The sequence below is a fragment of the Thamnophis sirtalis genome, unplaced genomic scaffold (genome assembly GCF_051295495.1).
Source record: "Thamnophis sirtalis isolate CommonGarterSnake01/CBP01778 unplaced genomic scaffold, rThaSir2_p1.2 scaffold_16, whole genome shotgun sequence".
NCBI classification, from domain to species: domain Eukaryota; kingdom Metazoa; phylum Chordata; class Lepidosauria; order Squamata; family Natricidae; genus Thamnophis; species Thamnophis sirtalis.
The window spans coordinates 4,778,389-4,803,183 of record NW_028261396.1 but is presented as its reverse complement, the minus strand read 5'-3'; positions in this window follow the sequence as shown (position 1 = coordinate 4,803,183).

Here is a 24,795-nt window from a genome sequence, read left to right as displayed (position 1 = left end):
CCCTGATTCATAGAGACTTTGGAAGAAGTGCTTTACTTTCGTTTTGTTCAACTTGTGTTGCCGTAAGAAAGATTTGTTTTTCATTCTGTTATCTTCAGGCAAAGACTGTAATTAGGTTTATTTTGGGCTCGCAGCCAGTCTGAGCTGAGAACTGATAAAGAGAGTTCCTTTTAAGTTTGTCTGCTTGCCGTTTGTTAACGAGCTGAGAAGGGGGGACAGAACATTGGATTATATTTTTAATAGACACCTGTTAAAAACTTCGAAGCATTTTGTGAGAAAGGACAAAGAAGGAATGAGAAGAAATAAAGCGCTGTGAAATTATTTGAACAGATTAAAGAGTAAGATTAGAAGAAAAAGGAAGGAATATAAAACTGATTTATTTGATCAAAGTTAAAATTGATATGTTATTAACTCTGGTAACCCTTAACGGATATTTTCTGACATCAGGATTGAAACGATAAGACTTTGTTTATAGATAAAAGATGGGATTTAGGAAGAAGAGTTCTTTGATTGTAATTTAAGAGGAAGTGAAAAGTTATTAAAGTTTTTATACTTGTGATGAAGTCTGAGAGACTACTTTATATATTACTTTTCATTTTCTTTATTGTATTCTTACTTTTCTTTCTTCCCTTTTTTCCTTCTATTCCAGTGTTTCTCAACCTTGGCAACTTGAAGATGACTGGACTTCAACTCCCAGAATTCCCTGGGGAATTCTGGGAGTTGAAGTCCAGACATCTTCAAGTTGCCAAGGTTGAGAAACACTGTTCTATTCTTTACATCTTTCCTATTTTTTTCTCTTTTCCCTTTTACTCTTTCTTTCTGTCTTTTCTTTCTTTTAGTTTCTTACATTTTACTATTGTTATCATAACAAAATTATTTGAAAATCAAAAGGGGATACAGATGTCACGGAACTATTTGTGATGAATTGTAGCAAGGAGACTAAAAAATAATAATCAACCTTCTGGCCCAACTTCTAGGCTCTTGCTCTTCACTCAGATACATACACACATCTGGAAAAGAATTATTTTTATCCATTTAGAATTAAGTATTTGTTTATTTAAGCACAAATGTTCAAATGTGATAAAACAAAGTTTCTAAATGTTTACTGGGGTTATGCTAGAAGGATTTAATTAACATTGCAGCAAGAAGGTATTTCATTAACGTTATGCTTTCCATAACACTTTTGAGTCTCACATGGGCCAGTCCTGGAGTCTGGGGAAGGGCTCTGCATCGGAGGCAGAGAGGGGGCCAGGGCCATCTGAGAGTTATGTGCTGCCTTCAGAGTCTGCAGAATCAGACATTAGCTAGGAACAGGAACAGGTGGATCCTGTTCCCAGTGTGTGCGTGCGTGCGTGCGTAGAGCTGCCAGAAGGCAAGAACAGTTAAGACAAATGGGGTGACTTGGGAGTAAGGCTTGGAGATGATTGGCCCCTCCCATAAGTCATAAAGGAGGAGGAGCAAAGGCACGTGGTCTGAAGCTCCATTTTGAGTCTGTGCTACGTGTGGCCTTGCAAAGCTAATTGCCAATTAGATCTTTGGCAGCGTTTCAAGGGAGATAAAGGTGGGTGCTTATTTGAGAATTTTTTTGAGAATTTTATTAGAATTTGTAGGCCGCCCTTTTCCCTGAGGGGACTCAGGGCGGCTCACACAAAAACTGGGAAGGGGGAATACAGACATTAGGACAAAAAACATGTAATAAAATAGCAAGCAACATACATTCATCATTCGGGAGGGGTAACGCAGGTGGAGGTACTTACAGCTCTCATGGCCTTGTCCACATCCCCGGGGGTAACGTCCTGAAACTCAACCCAGAGCTGTTCTACTTGGTCCCCCTGCGCCTCGGCTGGAACTGCGGGGGTGGAGTCCAAGTCCGACCGAAACCGAGCAATTTTGTCCGCTAAGAATTGGGCATACTCTTCAGCTCTGCCCTGCAAGGGTTCCCCCGTCCCCCTTTTGTTCAATAGGGAGCGGGTTATCCTAAACAGGGCGGCTGGACGGGACTCAGCGGATGCTACCAGGGTGGCTATGTGCGATCTTTTTGCTGCCCTAAGTGCCCTGGTGTATTCCCTGGTGCAGGTGGTTACCATTGCCCGGTTCGATTCGGACTTATCGGACCTCCAACGGTGCTCTAGGCATCTCCTCCGGCGCTTCATCTCCCGGAGTTCCTCGGTGAACCAAGGGGGTCTCCGGGATCCGCCGCCTCGGAGGAGCCGCAGTGGCGCAATCCGGTCGAGGGCCTCCGACGCTGCCGAGTGCCACGCAGCAGCCAGAGTCTCCACCGGACTGTGGGCGAAAGTGTCAGGAATAACCCCAAGCTCTGTCTGGAACCTTGACGGCTCCATAAGACGCCTGGGGCGGAACCACCTGGTCGGTTCCTCCTCCCTACAGTGGGGGTTTGGCCTCCGGAAGTCGAGCCTCAGTAGGCAATGGTCTGACCACGACAGGGGTATGATGTCACTCCCCCTCAGACCAAGATCACAAATCCACTGCTCCGAGAGAAATACGAGGTCAAGCATGTGTCCCGCTGAATGGGTTGGGCCCCAAATTACTTGGGTCAAGCCCATGGCTGTCATGGAAGCCATGAACTCCTGCGCCCCATCAGAGTTTTCACCGAGCGACGGCAAATTAAAGTCCCCCAGGACCATCAACCTAGGGAACTCAATTGCCAGCTCGGCTACCGACTCGAGGAGCGAGGGGAGGGCTGCTGCAACGCTGTTGGGAGGCAGGTACGTTAGCAGCAGACCCACTTGACCCTTGAGGTCCAACTTTAACAGCAAAGACTCACACCCGACAATCTCCGGAGCAGGGACCCTACGAGGAACTAACGACTCTCGGATAACAGCGGCCACACCCCCACCCCTTCCCTGGGCTCTCGGCTGATGCAGCACCTGAAATCCTTCTGGGCACAGCTCTACAAGGGGGACTCCTCCCTCTGGGCCCAGCCAGGTTTCAGTAATACATGCCAGGTCTGCCCTCTCGACTAAAATTAAGTCCCGGATGAGAGGAGCTTTATGTACAACAGACCTGGCATTTAGCGACAACAGCCTGAGACCAGGGTCCTGACTACTTGCGCCATCTGGTCTTGGAGTGGGACTCCTAGGGCCAGAAGGAGGGATCTCTGTAATGTAGCGAACCCTCCTTCCCCGGTAATGGCCAGCCCTAAAGTCCCCGCCGTATCTGCCCCTCCCTGTTACGACCGCAATACCCCGACCCTCTCCCGTGTCTCTGGTCCCCTCAATCACCCCCATGGCCCCCGCAACTCCCGGCAGGTCCTCCGAATCACGCATACTCATACACTCCCCCAAACAGTCCCCACGTAAGAAGTTAAAAACACAAAATTTACAACAATATGATCATAAAAGTGGGACATTCATTCATCTCAAGCGTACCTCATGCATAGCCCATACAAAGAAAGAAGAGAAAGGTGAAAGAAAAGAAAGAAATTATAAATTGCGCAAAAAATTAATTAGTTTAAAGTGCGAATAGTTCTGGGAAGGTCCAAAAAAGTCCAAGATGGTTGAGGCAAGGGGAGGGCCTTCTATGTACTGTAAGTACCCCCGCTCGGCCAGTAATGGCGCTATCTGTGGTAGCAGGTCCAAGGCGGCATCAGGCAACAGTGGCCGTGGCAGATGAAAATGCAGATAAAAGAGCAGATGAAGATATACTCCAAGAAGTCCAAAAGCCGCATTCCAAGAGGAGTCTAATCTCACCCAGCAAAAGGCCCTGCAATGGCGACGACGGCCCAGTGGAGGGGAGAATGCACCAACAGGGGAGGCCAAGCCGAGGGGAGAGGAAGGGGGGTGCAATAGCAGCAGATGAAGACAGCCTCCCATTCTCTCCCAGTGCTGTTCCAGGCTAACCGCCTTCTCCCTGGGGCGATGAATAGTCCAGTGCAAGTCCACAGCAACCAAAAACACAGACGAGACAAAGAAAGTAGCATAAAGGGGGGGGGGAGATTCCGCCTTATCCCGAAAGACTTTGGCAGACTTCTGTCAGACTCTTTACAAACTATTTGTGACTCATTACGGGCTGTGAATGAACATAATCACAGCCATTGAAATAAAAAGAGAGTTTTTGGGATAAGTGTGTGCTTTTTACTGTCTCAAGAAGCCTAGGTCAAAACAGCCACATCTAAAATAACCTTTGCCAACATGGTCGGATGTGACTCTGACATAGATCCAAATTCAAGTGTATGTAATTCCCCCCCCCCATCCAGGTAAAGAGCCTTTTTGGTGAGCAAGTTGGAATTTCTTTGGATCACCCCCTTCTTGCTTCTATTCATCAGCCTGGGCTGAGGCTACACTGAGAAATTGGAGGGCCGAAGCTGAGTCAGCTAATCCAATGCATATGCATAACTGAATCAACTAATGGGACTCATATGTGCCGTGAACAGTCTTTAGCCATGCTCGCTCTTTCATTTTAAATGTGCCCCATTTATGATTCTTAAGCTTGTTTGTTGTTGCTTTCGTAGCTACCCAAATTACTCTGATGTGTGAATCCAATCCATAGAGATGAAGGGATGCCTCCATTGAGATTCTTTTTTTCTTTCTGCCTACTATACATTAATCGGTGACTCATGCACAAAGGAGCATCTGATTTGAGGCTTGTAAGTCCTCCCAATTTCCTTGGAAAATATGAAGCTATCCTGCCCATAATTTCTTAGCCTGGTTTTTAAATTTGATATTATATTGGCCACGTTTTCACTCTCCAATACAGAAGCTACAATACAAGAGCCGAGGTGGCGCAGTGGTTAGGGTGCAGTACTGCAGGCCACTTCAGCTGACTGTTATCTGCAGTTCAGCGGTTCTAATCTCACCGGCTCAAGGTTGACTCAGCCTTCCATCCTTCCGAGGTGGGTGAAATAAGGACCCAGACTGTGGGGGGCGATATGCTGACTCTGTAAACCGCTTAGAGAGGGCTGAAAGCCCTATGAAGTGGTATATAAGTCTAACTGCTATTGCTATTGCTATTTTAAAGCAGCATGTTTTGGAAAAAAAAATGCATCAACAAATATTCTTCAAATACAAAGTAGGAGCTGACTGTGTTCTCAGGATTAAATGGGTTCCTTAGCAAATGCAGCCAAAAATGACATGGACCATTGACAGCCATCATTCTCTAAAAGCTATAACGAAAAAGGCTACTGTTCTATCTAAAATTCTGTTCCACAGTTGATACATTGCTATGCCAGCATTGCTGCCTCAGTTAATTCTCAGAAATATGACTGCTTTCTGAGTGCAGGATATATTTAGCATAATTTATTCATGTTTCTGGATTCTGAATGGCTATACTATTATGTTAGGCTAATTTGGGGAAAAAAGAACATTCCTTGTCTTGCGATAGTGTTATTTATTATGAGTTTTCATTTATCCTCTGAATTCTAGTGATACTTTTCAATATATGCCTCCATGAACTTGAGTTCAACTTCTGGGATTTTCTGAACATATTGACATCATTTTATTCGTCTGTGATTGTTTTTTTTTAAATCCTGACAGCCTTGAATTTCTTTGCGGAATCTCCAATCCAAGTACTAAGATTTCTTAGCTTCTAAGCCAGATGCTTCCTTAAAGAGTATTCCTCTTTTAATTAATGCTTTAATCATTCATTTCATTTATTGAATTTATAGGCTGCCCAATCCCGGAGGACTCCGGGCGGCTTATAGAAATGAAAAATATTAAAAAAGGATTCACAAAAAATCACAACTTTCATCAACAAAGGGAAGACCAATAAAGGGTGAGAAAGTAAATATGTAGATAAAGTAGATATCTTAGATAAAGTCACCAGGTTAGACAATTATAGTTACTTATAAAATGATGTTGTCATGATTGATATGCTTCAGTTAGCTCAATATCCAAGTGTGTGGTTACAATTCATAAAAATAAATTAGAACAATAAATCCAAGCTGAATGAATGAATGAATGAATGAATGAATGAATGAATGAATGAATGAATGAATGAATGAATGAATGAATGAATGAACGAACATACCGGCACTCAGAGTTGGTATTCAGCCAGTTCTGACTGGTTCTTGTGAACCGGTAGCCGAAATTTTGAGTAGTTCGAAGAACCATCAAATACCATCTCTGGCTGGCTCCACCCCCATCTATTCGCTGCCTCCCAACTCCCAGCTGATTGAGTCCCAGCTGATCAGCTGGGTCTTCTTCTGTTGCCCTGCACAGGAGAATGGATCTGGAAAACAGGTTAGTGGAGTGGGGTGGAAATGAGGATTTTTGCAGTATCTTTCCCCTGCCACACCCACAAAGCCACGCCCACAAAGCCACGCCCACAAAGCCACACCCACAAAGCCACACCCACCAAGTCATGTCCACAAAGCCACACCCACAAAGCCACGCCCACCGAGTCATGCCACAAAGCCACACCCACAAAGCCATTCCCACAAAGTCATGCCAGCCCACAGAACCAGTAGTAAAAAAAGTTGAATCCTACCACTGCTGGCATTGACCAAGAGGCTCTTATGGGACAAGGGGCAGGAGGAGATTGTGGAATGTGAGAATAAGAGGCTAGGTCTTCCCTTGTCTCAAAGGTGGGAAGCTCTTCCAGAAATAGGGGAAGGGGTGAAGCAACCAGAGAACTGTAATTCAGGTTAATAATTGGCCTGAGAGATAAATAATTAACCCTTCCAAAACCATCCATGACTGGAGAGGTGACTATACAGAGATTTGAGAATCAGTATTATCTGCACACAGGAGTCTTCTTACTTCTAAAAAAAAAACCTCCAAATGGACGAAACCGACAGTAGGCAGAACATCTGGTGCTTCTGTCCCACATTAAAGCCAAATCACTACTGCCAAGAATTGCTCCTCCTGAATAATGAATGTGGTGGAATATTCCCCCCCCCTAATTAATAGCCTTGAGAATGCTAAACCTGTCATTATGCAGGGCATGTTCAATTAGGGGGCAGGAAACATGTAACAAAATGTAAATAATCTTATATGGGGAAGACATTAAGCACCACTCTAAACCAGCCTTGTTTTAACTGGGCTTTGTATCTCAATCAGGATTCAATAGCAATAGCTATTTGTATTGTGGGAAGCCCCTAATGGCCTTCCATGGGGAAGACCACCACTGCAGGCCCCACTTAAAATAAATGAGAACAGCGCAATAGATATATTATAATTGCCAATGGGGCTTGTAAAAGCCGATTTACAGGTAGCTCCTGCCTCTTCTTCTCATAAGCCTTAACGACGGAAAGAATTCTCATAACTATCTCCTGAGATGCATAATTAATTTCACTACTTTCATTGATGGCAATGCAGCAAAATGACTTGAACGGTTGCTTGAATCCGGAATGTGAGACGAGTTGAGTTAGAAACGCGCTATCCAAAAACTTTTAAAGATGCTATTGATCCATCGAATATATGGGAAAAGTCAAGATCGAACGCTGGAAATGGAAAGGCAGTTTTGCCTTGAATCTTACCTGTCTTCATTAGGAAAAGTTGCTTAAGCAAACTTTTTAAAGAGATTAAAATATGTTTAACTGTATGAAGACAGTGGAATTTCCCAACGTTTGACTGGGTTGGATCAATGCTGCTTTTGATCAAATCATCTGAAATCCCAGAAGAAACAGCAGGGCAGCTTTAGGAGAAGAAATCAATAGCGCAGCCATGTAGGTCTCAGAGCATTCACTGGTAATAAGGATCAAGGTTGAGTACCTACAATTTTCCTGCCTGCCTTCCAGTCTCCTTGCTAGAGTGGCAAACCTTACTTACAGCTATACGGTCTTAAAAGATAAAACATGAAGGAAAACTAAGAGGTGGGAGAGGGGAAGGAAAAACAAAACGCAGGAAAGCATTTTTAGATATAGTTGATGGCTTTTACCCTAAGCAACTGTCCTGGAAGTGGGTCGGCTCAGGGTGGCCCAAATATCACCATCACTGCCAGAAAGAGAACAGAGGGTTGTATACTTCTTGGAAAACAATTAGTCCTGATAGATTCTAGAGAGGACCCCCAGCATCGCTGGATACAGCAAAATGGCAGCTCCAAGCTTCTCCCTCCTTTTGGAAGGCAATGTGCGCCGATTTTAAATGTAGCCTTGAGATCATTAAAATCACAGAAATCAGAGAGGTCATCACATAATTCAAGGAAAAGTAAGATAGGATCTGGAAATGTTGCAGGCATTTTCAATATTACTATCTCCCACCCAGTGGTGGGTTTCAAAACTTTTTAGAACCTCTTCTGTAGATGTGGTCTGCTTTCTGGGAGTGGCTTGCAGGCCATGTGACCGGGTGGGAGTGGCTTGCCAGCTATGTGACTGGGTGGGCATGGCCAACTTGTAAAATGTGGTGAAACTCACTTAACAATGCTCTTGCTTAGCAACCAAAATGTTGGCTCAGAAACTCTGGCATTGAAGCACGCAAGTCTTAAAGCTGTCAAGTTACAAGACCCTTGCGCCCCTAACCCTTTAGAAAAAAAACAACCCAGGGGTGTTCAAACTTGATAGCTTTAAGACTTGTGGACTTCAACTCCCAGAATTCCTCCTCTCAGGAGGAGGGAGCTGGAACCAGTTCTAAACGGCACTGTAGAAGTCCACAAGTCTTAAAGCTGTCAACTTTGAACACCCCTGGGTTGGTTTTTTCCCCCCTAAAGGGTTAGGGGTGCAACTTGACAGCTTTAAGGCTTGCGTGCTTCAAATGCCAAAGTTCCTGAGCCAACATTTCGGTTGCTAAGCAAGAGCATTGTTAAGTGAGTTTCACCACATTTAACAACTTGTCCACGCCCATCCAGTCTCATGGCCGGCAAGCCGCTCCCACAAAGCAGGCCACACCTACAGAAGAGGTTTTAAAAAAAAATTGAAACCCACCACTGGATGAATCCCAGCCCTGATTGTCACTGAAGATCGGCTTCCTTACCAATATGAGTCTCTACCCTTCAGCGGCACAACATGAACAGAGCCTTTTCTCAACTGATTCTGCATGTATGGTATCTTTGGGGAGCAGGCGTTTCCCCCCCTCCCCTCTCCCATGGAAGCGCTTACTACAGTCAATTCTTAAACCTAACTTTTAAAATTACAATTTACATTTCTCCCTTATCCCATTAACCAGGCTTTTACAGGCGCTCATTTTGTTTTTGAAAATGTGTTCGTTTCCTAAAGGATCTGTACAGCTTCTGATGTGACGATTCACCTTCCTGCTCTCGTTTCTCTATCTCTGCCTCACACTCTCCTCCGGTTTTGCTCTGCTCCTATCATCTCTCACAAGCCCTTCACAGCAGCTTGCACACATCAGTGAAACATCGCCAGCTATTCGCCCTTCAAAGCTGTTTTTATATGCCTCAAGGTATTTTGGAAAGAATTGTTTTACTTTTATTGGGCTGCCGAAGGCATTTATTATAATATCCCCACTTTCCCTGTTATGGCAAGTAAATTCCAACTATGAGCCTCACCAGCATCCTTTATTGATGATGGGTTACTTTGCTCTCTCCTAAAGTCTCTTTTTGGCTCATCTTACCCAATCCCCATCACCTTCTTATTCAGAAACATGATTTCTCCTCAATGCTGCCAACTGTGCCAGTTCCCTAATACTGAGGACCAGAAAGCATCTATAGTGCCATTCGTTTTTTCCAACTGGGAAATCCATGCTAGCTTACATCATGGACTACTGGACTACTGCAATGCGCTCTACATGGGGCAGCCCTTGAAGAACATTCGGAGACTTCAACTCGTCCAGAATGCAGCCGCGCGAGCGATTGTGGGTGCACCTCGGTACACCCACGTTACACCTATCCTCCGCGAGCTGCACTGGTTACCGATCGGTCTCCGGATACACTTTAAGGTGCTAGTCGTAACTTATAAAGCCCTTCATGGTATTGGATCTGGGTACTTGAGAGACCGCCTGCTGCCAATTTACCTCCCACAGACCCGTTAGATCTCACAGGGTCGGCCTCCTCCGGGTTCCTTCCACCAGCCAATGCCATCTGGCTACTACCCGGGGGAGGGCCTTCTCTGTGGCGGCTCCGGCCCTCTGGAACGAACTCCCTGCAGGGATTCAGACCCCCACCTCTCTCCAGGCCTTCCGAAAAGCTGTCAAAACCTGGCTTTGCCGGCGGGCCTTGGGGTGATGAGTTCCCTCCCCTCTCGACTTGTATGGTTGTGCGACTGTTGTTTACTTTTATTATTTGTATTTTCTTTTTTATGTTCCCCTTTTTCCCCCTTGAATTGTTCGCCACCCTGAGTCCTCCCGGAGAAGAGCAGCATACAAATAATAAAATTTTAATTCTATTCTATTCTATTCTATTCAAATTTGGGATCCCGCCAACTGTGCCAGTTTCCTAATACTGAGGACCAGAAAGCATCTATAGTGCCATTAGTTTTTTTCCAACTGGGAAATCAATGCTAGCTTACATCATTAAGAGCCGAGGTGGTGCAGTGGTTAGAGTGCTGTACTGCAGCCACTTCAGCTGACTGCTTTCTGCAGTTTGGTGGTTCAAATCTCACCGGCTCAGGGTTGACTCAGCCTTCCATCCTTCCGAGGTGGGTAAAATGAGGACCAGACTGTGGGGGCGATATGCTGACTCTGTAAACCGCTTAGAGAGGGCTGAAAGCCTTATGAAGCGGTATATAAGTCTCACTGCTATTGCTATTGCTATTGCTATTATTGGATACTTCCTGAACTCCCACCTGCACATTTACACATTCAAGTGAACCCATTAACTTAAAATCTATCCTGGCTATCTAGATCTGTGTTTTTTTTGGGGGGGGGAACTGAGGCAGAAACATGCAACACACACATAATTTCATTCTATGTAATGGCTTCCAAAGGTTCTAAACATTTTCCTCTCTTCCCACAAGTTTTGATCAGTCTGTTAAAGCGTCGTAGTTTTTTCCCCACATCGGCAGTTATTTTTCCACCAGAGGGCCATTGGCCTGATCCAGTACTCATGGGAACCATTCTTTGTCGTGAGAACTATTACCTGTTATGTCATCTTCAAAGTCTTCATTACACAGGCTGCACAAGTTAAAATTTGCCTTCATGGTCTGATTTGAGTGGTTCTCCTATACTCCATCTTTCAACCAACAAATGCCCTGTCTTACACATCAGCAAAAAAGAATCAGAACACAAAATATAAGCTGGCCAGATATGAGCTCATAGATTACCCACACTCTGACCCAGTACTCATCTCTAATGATCTAATATCTAATGATCTAAGTGCCTAAGGCCACCGTAGCAGCATTGCCAAAAAGGCATTAAGAGTTGTTAACTTAATCTTACATAGCTTCTTCTCTGGTAATTCGCTGGCTGGGGAATTCTGGGACTTGAAGTCCAGACATCTTCAAGTTGTCAAGGTTGAGAAACACTGGCCTGGACTAATGAAAAGAAGGATTAGGGGAGAGATGACAGCAGAGTTCCAATATTTGAAGGACTTCTATAAAGACGAGGAAGTCAAGCTATTTTCCAAAGGACCAAAAGGCAAGACAAGAAACAAAGGATGGAAGCTTGTGTTGGTATCATTACATTCACCTCCAGCATCATACATGGTATAAAACTATATCATTATATTGTGGCGTTATGTATTCATTGGCATCATCAGCTATTTGACATTACACTGGCATTAATATATTGAAAGAGGTTCATTCATTAAACGTTGTTAACATTTCCTAATGCACATGGTGGCTTTCAAAGGTTTGCAAACACTACACAGTGTTCTACATAAAAGAAAAACAAAACACTTGGGAATTGCTATTCTAGAGAATGCTAACTGCAGTTATTATTTAGGTGATCCTGGTACAGTTTTGTAGCAATAAAAAAGGTTTAATTCCATCAATGTTTCCTTCATTTGATTCTGTTTAGCCACACAGGACTCTGCTACAAGCAGTGAAATAAAGCTGACCGGAAAGCTTTCAACTTTGGCTGGATTGCATGCCATATGTGGAGGTCTGAAGGCTGGAAAAAAATGTATTCCCTGTAGCAAAAGAGAACTTGTCCAGATCTCTCATAATAAATATTTTTCATCCATTTGAAACAAAGACCTGGAAATCTCTTTGTTGGAACATATAACTAAATGTATTTATTATCTCATTATGCTGGAGCAAACTCCTTTGCCAAGCCCAGTGTGTCCTTTTAAGTAATAATTGCAACAGTGCAAAATTGTTTATATAGGCAATCTTTGATTGCCCCCCCCTCCCCATCATTTTGAGTTTCCTCACAGGGCTTCATAAATACTGTAGCTAGCATGAATCTAGGCACAGAAATAACATCATCTGCTCGTGAAATATGACTGACTCCGTTAGCAACTTCTCAGAAATATGACTGCATCCATTAGTCAAAGTTTGATTACACAATCCAGGCACCACATTCTTCACTCTTTTCTGAAAGTTATACATCATACGATGTCTTGGTGGGCTCCCTCTGCAAAATCACTCTTTGAAGAGCCAGAGAGCCAATGCCCTGGGTTCCAGTTCTGTTTCCACTTTTAGAGAAAAGTTGCGTGGATGAGAGAGAAAGAAAAAAGACTATTATTAGTATCAGGTTAGGATCTGTGGAGGGATTTATTTTTCACACTTTATCATCTTAGAGCCATGATGGCAAACCGATGGCACGCATGCCACAGGTGGCACGCAGAGCCCTCTCTGCAGACACACAAGCTGTCACCCCAGTTTCTTCCACGTATGAATGCACACCTCCCACCAGCCAGCTAATTTTGGGGTCCCTGCTGCACATGAGCAGGGCACATGTGGGAGATGTGCATGCTTGCGCAGAGGGATGAAGCATGCACGCAGGTCATGCCTGCATGTGCATGGTTGCACGCACATGTGTGGGGTGCACATGTGGGGGTGCATCAGGGAGCGCAAGCCCATTGCATTATGGGGGTGCATCAGTGGTGGGTTTCAAAAATTGTTGGAACCTACTCTGTGGATGTGGCCTCCTTTGTGGGAGTAGCTTGCCACCCATGTGACCGGATGGGAGTGGCTTGCTGCCCATGTGACCGGATGGGAGTGGCTTGCTGCCCATGTGACCGGATATGAAATTATGAATTAGTACTTAGGTCGGTCCAAGTGGCTATTCAGAAGTTAGTGGTTAGAAGCAATTGTAAAGCAAGATATGGAATTAAACCAGAAATATTTTGTTGGCTATTTGAAAGGGAGTATAATATATATATATATTTAATTTTACACATGTTAGCAGCTGCTGGAATTGTGTTTGCACAACAGGGGAAAAACAGAGCTATGTAAATGAATGAATATTACAATGTGCAGGAATAAATAAATTGACAATTAAAATCAAGAAGGCTTTGAATACTTTTTCACGTGGGATTGGTTTTAGCAATTGCCAACTAACGGAAGCAGAAATTAGAAACCCAAAAGTATGAAAGAAAACACCAATTATGTAAGGAAAGGTCCCTAAAATGTATAAGGAAATATTACTAGATCATTATTAATGCATAGATAACTGCGGGACATTACACACCCACCAGTGGTGGGTTTCAAAAAAAGTTTGGAACCTCTTCTGTAGGTGTGGCCTGCTTTCCGGGTCCAATTCTGGAACCTCTTCTAACCGGTTTGGTAGATTTGACGAACCGGTTCTACCGAATAGGTGCGAACTGGTAGGAACCCACCTCTGGGGTGCATGCATGTGCACTCACATGCTTTTGGCATTCGGTACCAAAAAGGTTATCCATCACTGTCTTAGAGGTTCTACCACAGGTCTTTGTAAGAATAGTAGACTTATACTGATTCTATTTGCTTCCTCCTCTGTACTTTTTCTGATTAATCACTGTTCCTAGTGGGGCAGTGGTCCCCCCCACTACACTCTTTAATGGGAATGGACCCCAGAGAGTCCCTCAACCTCTTACAGGTGCCTACAACACATCTGGCACCGTGGTCTAAAGATTGTCCCTTCTGCCCAGATAAAGGGTCATCATCTGCCCTTCCTTGAAAGTGCCGTAAAATTTGCCAGTCCTGATCCTGCCTTCGTTGCTCCCAATCCTCATTTTGAGTGGCCAGCATGTCGTCAGCAAAGCAACTGACTAATTCCTCCAATTTGGTCATCTTCCTTTGCCTTCCGTCATCAGCTGGTGAGGAGAAAAATGCACCAATCATGGCAAATCAGCAAAAATTGGGTGGGACTGAGTGCATGATTTAATCATCTCTGACTCCTTCTCTATTGCCTCCTCCGTTACCTTAGCTCATTATTTCAGAATCTGAGATATGAGTATCTCCAAACATCTGTGTGTGGAGAGAGAGAAACAGAGAGAGAGACACAGACAGAGAGATAGAGAGACCAAGGGAGGGAGGGAGACAGAAGCAAAGGAGGGAGGGGGAGAGAGAGACAGAGAGAGAGAGGGAAGGAGGGAGGGAGAGACAGAAGGAGGGAGGCAGAGAGAGAGACAGAGAGAGAGAGAGAGAGACAGAGAGAGAGGGGGGGAGGGAGGGAGTCAGAAGCAGAAGGAGGGAAGGGGAGAGAGCGAGGCAGAGAGGGAGGGAGGGAGGCAGGGAGGGGGAAACAGAGAGAGAGAGAGAAGGAAGGAGAGGGAGAGAGACAGGCAGACAGAGAGGGAGGGAGGGAGGCAGGGAGGGGGAGACAGAGAGAGAGAGAGTCAGAGATAGAGATAGAGATAGAGATAGAGATAGAGATAGAGATAGAGATAGAGGTAGAGGTAGAGGTAGAGGTAGAGGTAGAGGTAGAGGTAGAGGTAGAGGTAGAGGTAGGTAGGTAGGTAGGTAGGTAGGTAGGTAGGTAGGTAGGTAGGTAGGTAGGTAGGTAGGTAGGTAGATAGATAGATTGATAGATTGATAGAGATAGATAGATAGATAGATGATAGATAGATAGATAGATAGATAGATAGATAGATAGATAGATAGATAGATAGATAGATAGATAGATAGATAGATAGATAGATAGATAGATAGATAGATAGACTGGTGTTCAAAGGAAGCTGATTTACAAGCATCACTTTTCCTTAAGATTTCTCTACCCCTTTGTACTTCGATGTTTTAATGATTGACGAATGATGAAATATTTGTGTTTTTAAAGAAATAAAACCTTTGAATGAAGATTTCTCTACCCTTCATTTCATTAGGTCTAGGTTTAGGTTCCTATATCTCTCCAAACATGGAATATTCTCCAACTTTGCATCTCAAGTGGAACTATGTTAGCCCAGCAGCTGAACTCTGCTCCTGAGCTGCAAGTGAGGTGTGCACAATCCTTGCATGGAGGGTTCTTAAATATGCAAGTGTTTATAGAATTTGCAATGGATTTGTAATCAGATGTAGGGCAGTAAACTCCTGGCACTAAGCAGCACTGTGTGTTTGTGCAAGCACACTCACTATGAACTCTTCCTCAAAATTTTGAAGTTTTCTTTTCTAACCCTGTCTTTGAATTCCCATAGCAATTTATAATTCTTTTGGTTTCCATTGACCTTTTGAGGGGTGTGTCCAGGACTACCCTCTACAGCAGTGGTTCTCAACCTGTGGGTCGGGACCCCTTTGGGGGTTGAACGACCCTTTCACAGGGGTCACCCTAAGACCATCGGAAAACACATATTTTCGATGGTCTTAGGAACCGAGACACCAATTTTATGGTTAGGGGTCACCACAACATGAGGAACTGTATTAATAGCAGTTAGACTTATATACCGCTTCATAGGGTTTTCAGCCCTCTCTAAGCAGTTTACAGAGTCAGCATATCGCCCCAACAACAATCCGGGTCCTCATTTCACCCACCTCGGAAGGATGGAAGGCTGAGTCAACCTTGAGCCCGGTGGGATTTGAACAGCCGAACTGCAGAACTGCAGTCAGCTGAAGTAGCCTGCAGTGCTGCACCCTAACCACTGCGCCACCTTGGCTCTTTAAAAGGTCGCGGCATTGGGAAGGTTGAGAACCACTGCTCTACAAGGATAAAACACGACGGTAACTTCATATGGATGGAGACAAGGGCTTCGTCATTACACCTGTACTAAACCAATCGCATATAGTCCAGGTGATTACTCCCAATGCTTTTAATGATATCTCCTGTCTTCCATGTTACTTGGTGGTGCAGTGGCTAAATACAGCACTGCAGGCTACTTCAGCTGACTGCAGTTCTGCAGTTCAGCTGTTCAAATCTCACTGGCTCAGGGTTGACTCAGCCTTCCATCCTTCCGAGGTGGGTAAAATGAGGACCCGGATTGTTGTTGGGGGCGATATGCTGACTCTGTAAACTGCTTAGAGAGGGCTGAAAACCCTATGAAGCGGTATATAAGTCTAACTGCTATTGCTATTGCTATTGCTACTTATTTTGGGAAAAGCCTGGAACCTACTTGGATCCCAATCTATGGATTTATTGCAAACAATAATTCATGGACATTTCAAGGGTTTTTTTTCCTCCAATCTTCCACATAGCCTCTCCAGTTGGCATTAGGGTTTACATCTGTGGAGAGCAAGACATTGGATTTGGTAGAGTCTAAAAAGGTCCTCACATTTTTCTGGATAAGCTAAATAAGTTCAGTTGCTTGGCATAAAGACGCAAGAGAGTATCATAGAATACACAGCACAGGTGGTCCTCGACGTATGACCACAATTGAGCCCAACATTTCTCTTTTAAGTGAGACATTCATTAAGTGAATTTTGCCCCATTTTACGATCTTGCTTGCCACAGTTGTTATGTGAATCACTGCAGTTGATAAATTAGTAACACAGTTGTTAAGTGAATCTGGCTTCCCCGCTGATTTCGCTTGTCAAAAGATTGCAAAAGGCGATCGCAAGACCTTAAGACACAGGAATGGTCATATGTACGAGCCAATTGCCAAGCATCTGAATTTGAATCACATGACCAGTGGGCTGCTACAAAGATTGTAAGTTTGAAAAACAGCAATAACAATAGAACTTAGACTTATATACCGCTTCATAGTGTTTTTACAGCCCTCTCTAAACAGTTTACAGAGTCAGCCTATCGCCCCCAACAATCTGGGTCCTCATTTTACCAACCTCGGAAGGATGAGTCGACCTTGAGTCGGTGAGAATCGAACTACTGAATTGCAGTCAGCCGACGGTCAGCAAAAGTAGCCTGCAGTACTGCATTCCAACCACATAAGTCTCTTTTTTTTCAGTGCCATTGTAACTTTGAGCAGTCATTAAATGAATTGTTGTAAGTTGAGGGCTACCTGTGTTGATAGCTCAAACGCTAGTTTTGCTTTCCATGACATTTTTTCAAAACAATGATTCTTAGATATCATTTCTTGGCCAATCATTTTGTGATCCTAAATAAAGTATAACCACAGCCTTCGGAGCAGTGTTTCTCAACCTTGGCGACTTTAAGTCCTGTGGACTTCAACTCCCAGAATCAAAAGTTTCAAAAGAAACAAAAGTTTCTGGGAGTTGAAGTCCACAGGACTTAAAATCGCCAAGGTTGAGAAACACTGCTTCAGAGGTATGCAGGATTATAAAATAAAAGCTCTACAGCCAGTTGCGCCCCTACCTGAACCAGGAGGCACTCGCAACAGTCACTCACGCCCTCGTGACCTCAACACTGGACTACTGCAATGCGCTCTACATGGGGCAGCCTTTGAAGAGTATTCGGAGACTTCAACTCGTCCAGAATGCAGCCGCACAAGCGATTGTGGGTGTACCTCGGTACACCCACGTTACACCTATCCTCTGTGAGCTGCACTGGCTACCGATCGGTCTCCGGATACGCTTCAAAGTGCTAGTCGTAACTTATAAAGCCCTTCATGGTATTAGACCTGGGTACTTGAGAGACCGCCTGCTGCCAATTACCTCCCAAAGACCCATCAGATCTCACAGGGTCGGCCTCCTCCAGGTTCCGTCCACCAGCCAATGCCATCTGGCTACTACCCAGGGGAGGGCCTTCTCTGTAGCAGCTCCGGCCCTTTGGAATGAACTCCCCGTGGAGATCTGGACCCTCACCTCTCTCCAGGCCTTCCGAAAAGCCGTCAAAACCTGGCTGTGCCGGCAGGCCTGGGGTTGATGAGTTCCCCTCCCCTCTCGACTGGTATGGCTGTGTGATTTTCGTGTATTTTAATTATGTGTACTGTTGTTTATGTTCCCCTTTCCCCTTTGAGTTGTTCGCTGCCCTGAGTCCCTCCTGGAGAAGGGCGGCATACAAATAAACCAAATACAAATACAAATACAATCAATAGCGGTGTTAACTTGATTTTTTCTTTTTAAAAAGCATGAAATGAGCTTTTCCAGCAGCTCCCTCTTCTCAGAACGTTTCCTGTAACATTCGCAATTCTCTTTCCTTCTCTCTACAGGGAGTTGTGTAGCCTCCAGATCTGTTCCTAGTTAAGGACAGGAAAAGAACGGAAAGAAGTTGCTGCTATTTGTTGTAGATGTCAGTTTCACAAAAGATCACAAGGAATTTGTCTACATTTTTTTTTTACAATGTGGTTCTATATCGGCAGCCTTTTCTGTCTGTCTAAGTTCCTGCTCCAAATCCCTTGGTTGAAAGCTGAGTTGAGAATAATTAGAGCTTTGCTTTGCGCTATGAAACTTTGAAAACACATTAAACCTACGTGCTGTCTACATCATCTGCTGAAATCAGATTCAGGGGTGGGGTTTTTTTTCCCCCTCCTAAACTCCGTACTTTAAATTACAGTTTCTTCCTGTTTCAAAGCATTATGTAATAAGTAATAAGTAGTGAAGGCTGGTATGTAGGCAAAGTGTGTTTATATAATAGATGCCCACAAACATACCCGGTGATTTGTTGTAATTGCTTCATGTGCCAAAAAAATACACAAACAGCAACAAAATGTGATTTCAAAAAGACATTGACTTTTTCACACCTTGATGAGTTAGATACAGTGTGACCCTAGGCTTAACTGGGCAAATGCTTGCTTTCTTGATTTTTTTTTAGCAATAACTTATAGTACAAGGCAAAAATTTAAGCATTGATCTGTCTTCAAAGTTATCTAAACGAATGCTCCAAAACTAAGAATTTTTTAAAAAAACCTAACGAGAATAGGACACACATGTGGCAATCTAATGCATACTTAAGCTACAAAGATTTAGCTTGGAAACTAATTTAAGGTGGGCATATATGCAGCCTCTGGGGAAAAAAAATAGCTGTATTTGAAACACATTTCTCTAAGCAGAGAAAAAATCTCTACAATGAATGAGCTTTGCTTCCCTTACTACAATTTCATTAAGGTAAAAGTACAGTATGTATCTCCCAGTGGTGGGTTTCAAAAATTGTTCAAACCTACTCTGTGGGTGTGGCCTCCTTTGTGGGAGTGGCTTGCCGCCCATGTGACTGGATGGGAGTGGCTTGCTGCCCATGTGACTGGATAAAGGCAGTAAAACCAGAAGAAGGCTACAAGTACTTGTGGATTTTAGAGGCCTCTGACTTAATGCATAATAAAGTCAAGGAATTAACTTCAGGTCAAGTACATTTGATGAATTCGTAAGATATTAAAGTCCAAATTGAGTGGATGAAACATTATAAAAGCCATAAATATCTGGGTTATACCTGTGATTCGATACTCTGCAGGAATAATTGACTGGACCCAAATGGAGCTGGACAATTTGGACAGAAAAACAAGGAAGCTTATGACAATGAATCATGCTTTTTTTTGGTGATTTTAAACCTCCACAAATAGCACCTACCTGATCTTGGCTGATTCTGAGTCAGCCCCAGTTGGTACCTGAGTATAAAATGAAGCCTGTTGGCTAAAGTAATTGGGAAAAAAAAACATCCACAATGGAAGTGGTGGCTGGATATAAATATAGCGAATAACTACATGAATAAAAGTGGCAGTAAAACCGAACGGATTCAGTCCCCAGGAGGCTGGTTCAGAGTGTTTTAGCTTTTAAGCAGGTAGCCCTCAGTTAAAGGCCTGAGCAATATGAAGGGAAGGGAGATTTTGCCCTTCAGTATAGATCAAAACCGGCTGGGGAGTTGAAGTCTGCCAGGCTTAAAGCAGAGGTGGTATTTAGGAAGTTCTGACCAGTTCTGAAGAACCGGTAGCAGAATTTTTGAGCAGTTTGGAGAACTACTCCTCTTACTGGCCCCGCCCCATCTATTCTCTGCCTCACAAGACCCGGCTGATGGAGAGGAAATGGGGATTTTGCAGTATCCTTCCCCTGCCATGCCCACCAAGCCACACCCACAGAATCAGTCTTAAATTTTTTGAATCCCACCCCTGGCTTAAAGTTGCCAAGGTTGGAGGCCCCTCATATAAATAGTCCTCAATTTACAATCATTCATTTAGCAATGTTTCAAGTTACAGGGCCACTGAGAAACCGATCTCATGACTGGTCCTCGCACTTACGAACCGCATAGTCCCATGATCAAACTTTAAGTAGCTATTTGTGATCTTCCCAGCTGGCTTCTGACAGGCAGAGTAACTTGGAGAAGCGGAACCTGCTTATAATGACCCATGAGTTTCACTCAACAACTGTAGTGATTTGCTTATCAATCGGGAGAGAAAGATGGCAAAAATCAAGTGTGATTCACTTAACAACTGCCTTGCTTAACAATGGAAATTCTGGTCTCAATTTTGAACCTAAGTCAAGTACCACCTGTATTATTAGTGGGTTCCTACGAAATCCATCAGTTCTCTTCTCAATGGGCTCCTTTGGAAAGAAGAGCGGCACACAAATATTATATACTAGCCGATAACCTGGCATTGCCCAGGTATTTATTTATAGGGGGGAAATGTCCAGACGAAACTTAATTTCTAATGTTGGGTTTTTTCCCTTACCAGATGGAGCCCCCTTGTGGAGTATTGTGAAACTGTTACCATGGCAACTCCACTGCGCTGCACAGTAGAAGTCATTTTACGGCAGTATAGTAGAAGCCATTTTAAGACAGAACAGGCTGTATCTTAACAGAACAACCCCCCAAGGGACGTTAGCAATGTCTTACTCCTACATTATTTGTTTCCACAGAATAAATCATCTGTATACCAAGTTTGATTGAAATTGCTCGAGGTGTTCCAGAGTTATGCTGGAACACACACACACACACACACACACACACACACACACACACACACACTTACTTATATATAGATAGATGCATGTCCATAGAACAACATACAGCATCCATCACTAAAATTGGTGGTGATCGCTTTTGCTTAGTTATGGTCCAGTGTCTCACACTCTCTGCATTTAGCTTGTAGATAACTGGAGGAGTTTTGCTCTTCTTGATGGAGTTTAAGTGCATGGTTGGTAGCTCCGATTTTCAACCCCAAATTGGGTTTCTGTCAAAGGCTGTGCCTGATTTATTATCTGCAAGGGAGAAACCCACTGTTGATTCATCTCTAGCAGAAGAAAGAAAGACATTTCTGTCAACTACCAGTTTCTGTTCACAGGTTACCTGGCTTTAGAAATTTCAAGTGCTGGTTGCAATCGTTGCATTGGTAGAAGTAACTATTAAGCACGTACCATAAAACTTCAGGATCGCCCCCTGGCTGGCTGCATCCAGAACCTTGTGCTACTGTACCTTTGTCCCTAACATGCAGCCCAACAATCTTTGAGACACAATCCAATTTTGTGGCTAAAGAATGGAACAGGGGGTCATATACAGCTATGTCATCTCTGAAAGTGAAAGGGTTATTCTGCATCCTTCAGAGTGATCAGTTTAGTCACTTCTTTTGTATAAAGATAGAGAGATGTGGTGGATCAGTGGTTAAGACACTGAGCTTGTCAATCAGAAAGTTCAGCAGTTCAGCGGTTCGAATCCCTAGCGCTGCGTCACGGAGTGAGCTCCCGCTACTTGTCCCAGCTTCTGCCAACCTAGCAGTTCGAAAGCATGTAAAAATACAAGTAGAAAAATAGGAACCACCTTTGGTGGGAAGGGAACAGCATTCCGTGCGCCTTCAGCGTTTAGTCATGCCGGCCACATGACCATGGAGACGTCTTCGGACAGCGCTGGCTCTTCGGCTTTGAAACAGGGATGAGTGACTAGCACATATGTGCGAGTGGAATCTTTACCTTTGTATAAAGATGGGAGAAAAAGGCAATCCTAACTATCATTGTCATGCTGATTCAGTAGTATAGTTTGCACTTATTCATGTGAATGCAGGCTGTAGTAAGCTACCTTATCCAGGCTACAAAAGTCAGGAGATTTTTCCTTTCCTTTCCTTTCCTTTCCTTTCCTTCTTTCCTATCCTTTCCCTCTCTCAATATGATGTGATTTATTTTCTCATTCTCTTGCTCTCCACCCTCTTTCTTTCTTTCTTTCTTTCTTTCCTTCCTTCCTTCTTTCTTTCTTTCTCTCCTTCCTTCCTTCCTTCTTTCTTTCTTTCTTTCTCTCTCTCTCCTTCCTTCCTTCTTTCTTTCTTCTTTCTTTCTCTCTCTCTCTCTCTTTCTTTCTCTCTCTCTTTCCTTCCTTCCTTCCTTCTTTCTTTCTTCTTTCTTTCTCTCTCTCTCTTCCTTTCTTTCTCTCTCTCTCTTTCTTTCCTTCTTTCTCTCTTTGTTTCTTTCTCTCTTTCTTTTTTCTCTCTTTCTTTCTTTCTTTCTTCCTTTCTTTCTTGATGGGGTGGTAGCTATCTTGCCCTATGGCAGCGTTTGTCTTTGTGGTGTTTGCAAAGATACAATCAGACTGGCTTTCCTGAAATAATGTGCTTCACCCTACGCTGAAATGCACTTATCCCTGGGGTGGAATGCAAGGACATCTGTTTTAACAACTTCACATTAGGACTAAGAATATCCTGTCTAAGTGAAATGGCAGGATTTATTTAAGGAGGCAGGTTGTAACAACAAGCACTGGAATTTGACCTAAGTGCTAGCTGATATTTCTGCTGTGCAAAGGGCTATGGGGGTCTTCTGCCTCCGTGGATCATCTCACCAACAGGCCCCACATTTGAAACACTGCTTAGTGGGGGGAAAATGGGTAAATGGAGAAGAGGAGCAGGAGGAAGGTTAGACTCTAAAACATGCAGCTCTGATGGAAATGTCAGGACAAAATGTGTGTGTGTGTGGAGTGGGTGGTAAGGAAGAAATGTGTCAGGTGAATATATTAAAATCTGTTTTGTGCTGATTTATTAATAGCATTTAGAATGAAAATACTTCCCATCTCTCGTTTATGTTTTCTCTTCGTTGTAAGGTAACCATGTCCTTCTGTTCATACAAAAGAAAGATTCAATAATTAGCGGAAATGATAAATAATAGCTTCGTGTAACCTCCTCCCTCATTCTTAAAGCTGGTAATTAAAGTATTTTGACACTTACTGCACAGGTCGCAACACTGTCAAATTGTACATGGAGAAGCGTATCTCTTGCAAGGGTGGGGGGAGGAAGCAATGGTACACTGGAAAGAGTCTCCTGTTTTATTTCATGCTATTACTTGCATTGTTTTGAATAAGATATTATTTTATGGGCCTTTTCCTAATAGAGTTTCCATATGCTTCAAACGCTAACAAATGTGAAGCATATGTAAGTCAAAATCTCTCCTTCTTTAAGTCCTTTCTCCCCTTAGACTGGATCTATGTGTTTCAAAAGAAGCTCACTTTGAGAGCTGCTCTCTCCAAGAGACTGCTACTGATCCTATTTCCTATGAAAAGATGTCAGCCGAAGGTAGATGGAGTTGGAATGCAGGAGATATCTTGCAAATATCTTGGCTGTGACTGGTTCATCAACCTTCCTAACTCAAGGAAGACAACCACTACAGACAAAATGGTAGCAATCCAGTGGTGGGTTCTGGATCCCGGTGCAACCGGTACGGTGCAACAGGCCCCCGTGTCCACCACATGAACACGCGCAGCGTGCGCATGCATACTTACCGCCCGCGATGCTCCAGCTGCTTGGCGGAGCGTCGCGCAGGCGGCATACACTCCATGTGCTTGCGCAGAAGCCCCCAAAACCTCAAATTTAAGAGCCGAGGTGGCGCAGTGGTTAGGGTGCAGTACTGCAGGCCACTTCAGCTGACTGTGATCTGCAGTTCAGCGGTTCAAATCTCACCAGCTCAAGGTCGACTCAGCCTTCCATCCTTCCGAGGTGGGTGAAATATGGACTCAGACTGTGGGGGTGATATGCTGACTCTGTAAACCGCTTAGAGAGGGCTGAAAGCCCTATGAAGTGATATATAAGTCTAATTAATAAATAAATAATAAATAAATACCAGTAAGGAGCGCAGGCGGGTGGGTAAGCCCTCCGGAGCACCTTACCGGAACGGTATCTGATGCTCCCGGCAGGCACCCACCACTGTAACAATCTGAATAATGATGCAAGAGATTATGAGGACCAGGCAGAGGAAAACTTCATCCCAGAGGTAGGGTTGAGGGAAGAAAACATTTCAAAGACGCTTCACCTTAAATGGATTTCTACCATCTTCAAATTTATGGCTTTAACCTGAAAAGTGTTAAATATACTTTTCTGAAATCTGTGTGGTTCTCGTGTTATGAATTTGCCAGCTCTGTAGAACTTGGCAAATGAACCAAGACTACTTAGCTGTAATTCCCACTTAAAACCCACCCTGAAATCCAAAAATCGTAACATTGGATAGGGCCATTATAAGTCTAACTGCCATTCAATGCAGGAATTGCAATTGTGAAATGGACGAATACATAAATTAATATAGCAAATAACATAATCCCTTGGTTTAGTTGGGCGGTTATAGAAATTGAATTGAATGAATGGATGGATGGATGGATGAAATCATCCTCAAGAGATAGCTGCCCATTTTCAGTCTGAACATGTCCTATAAAATGGACATCCCACTACCATTCTCAATATTAGATTATGTATTGGTTTCATTGCATTTATTAAAATTGAATATTTTGGTAACTTAAGTCCATTTGTTTGTGTTGTGACTTGTGAGGCAATCACAGTCACTTTCTGAGTGACCCTCTTTCAGGCAAATGAGAAGGAATATCATATTTGCCTCTCCTTGTTCCCCATCTC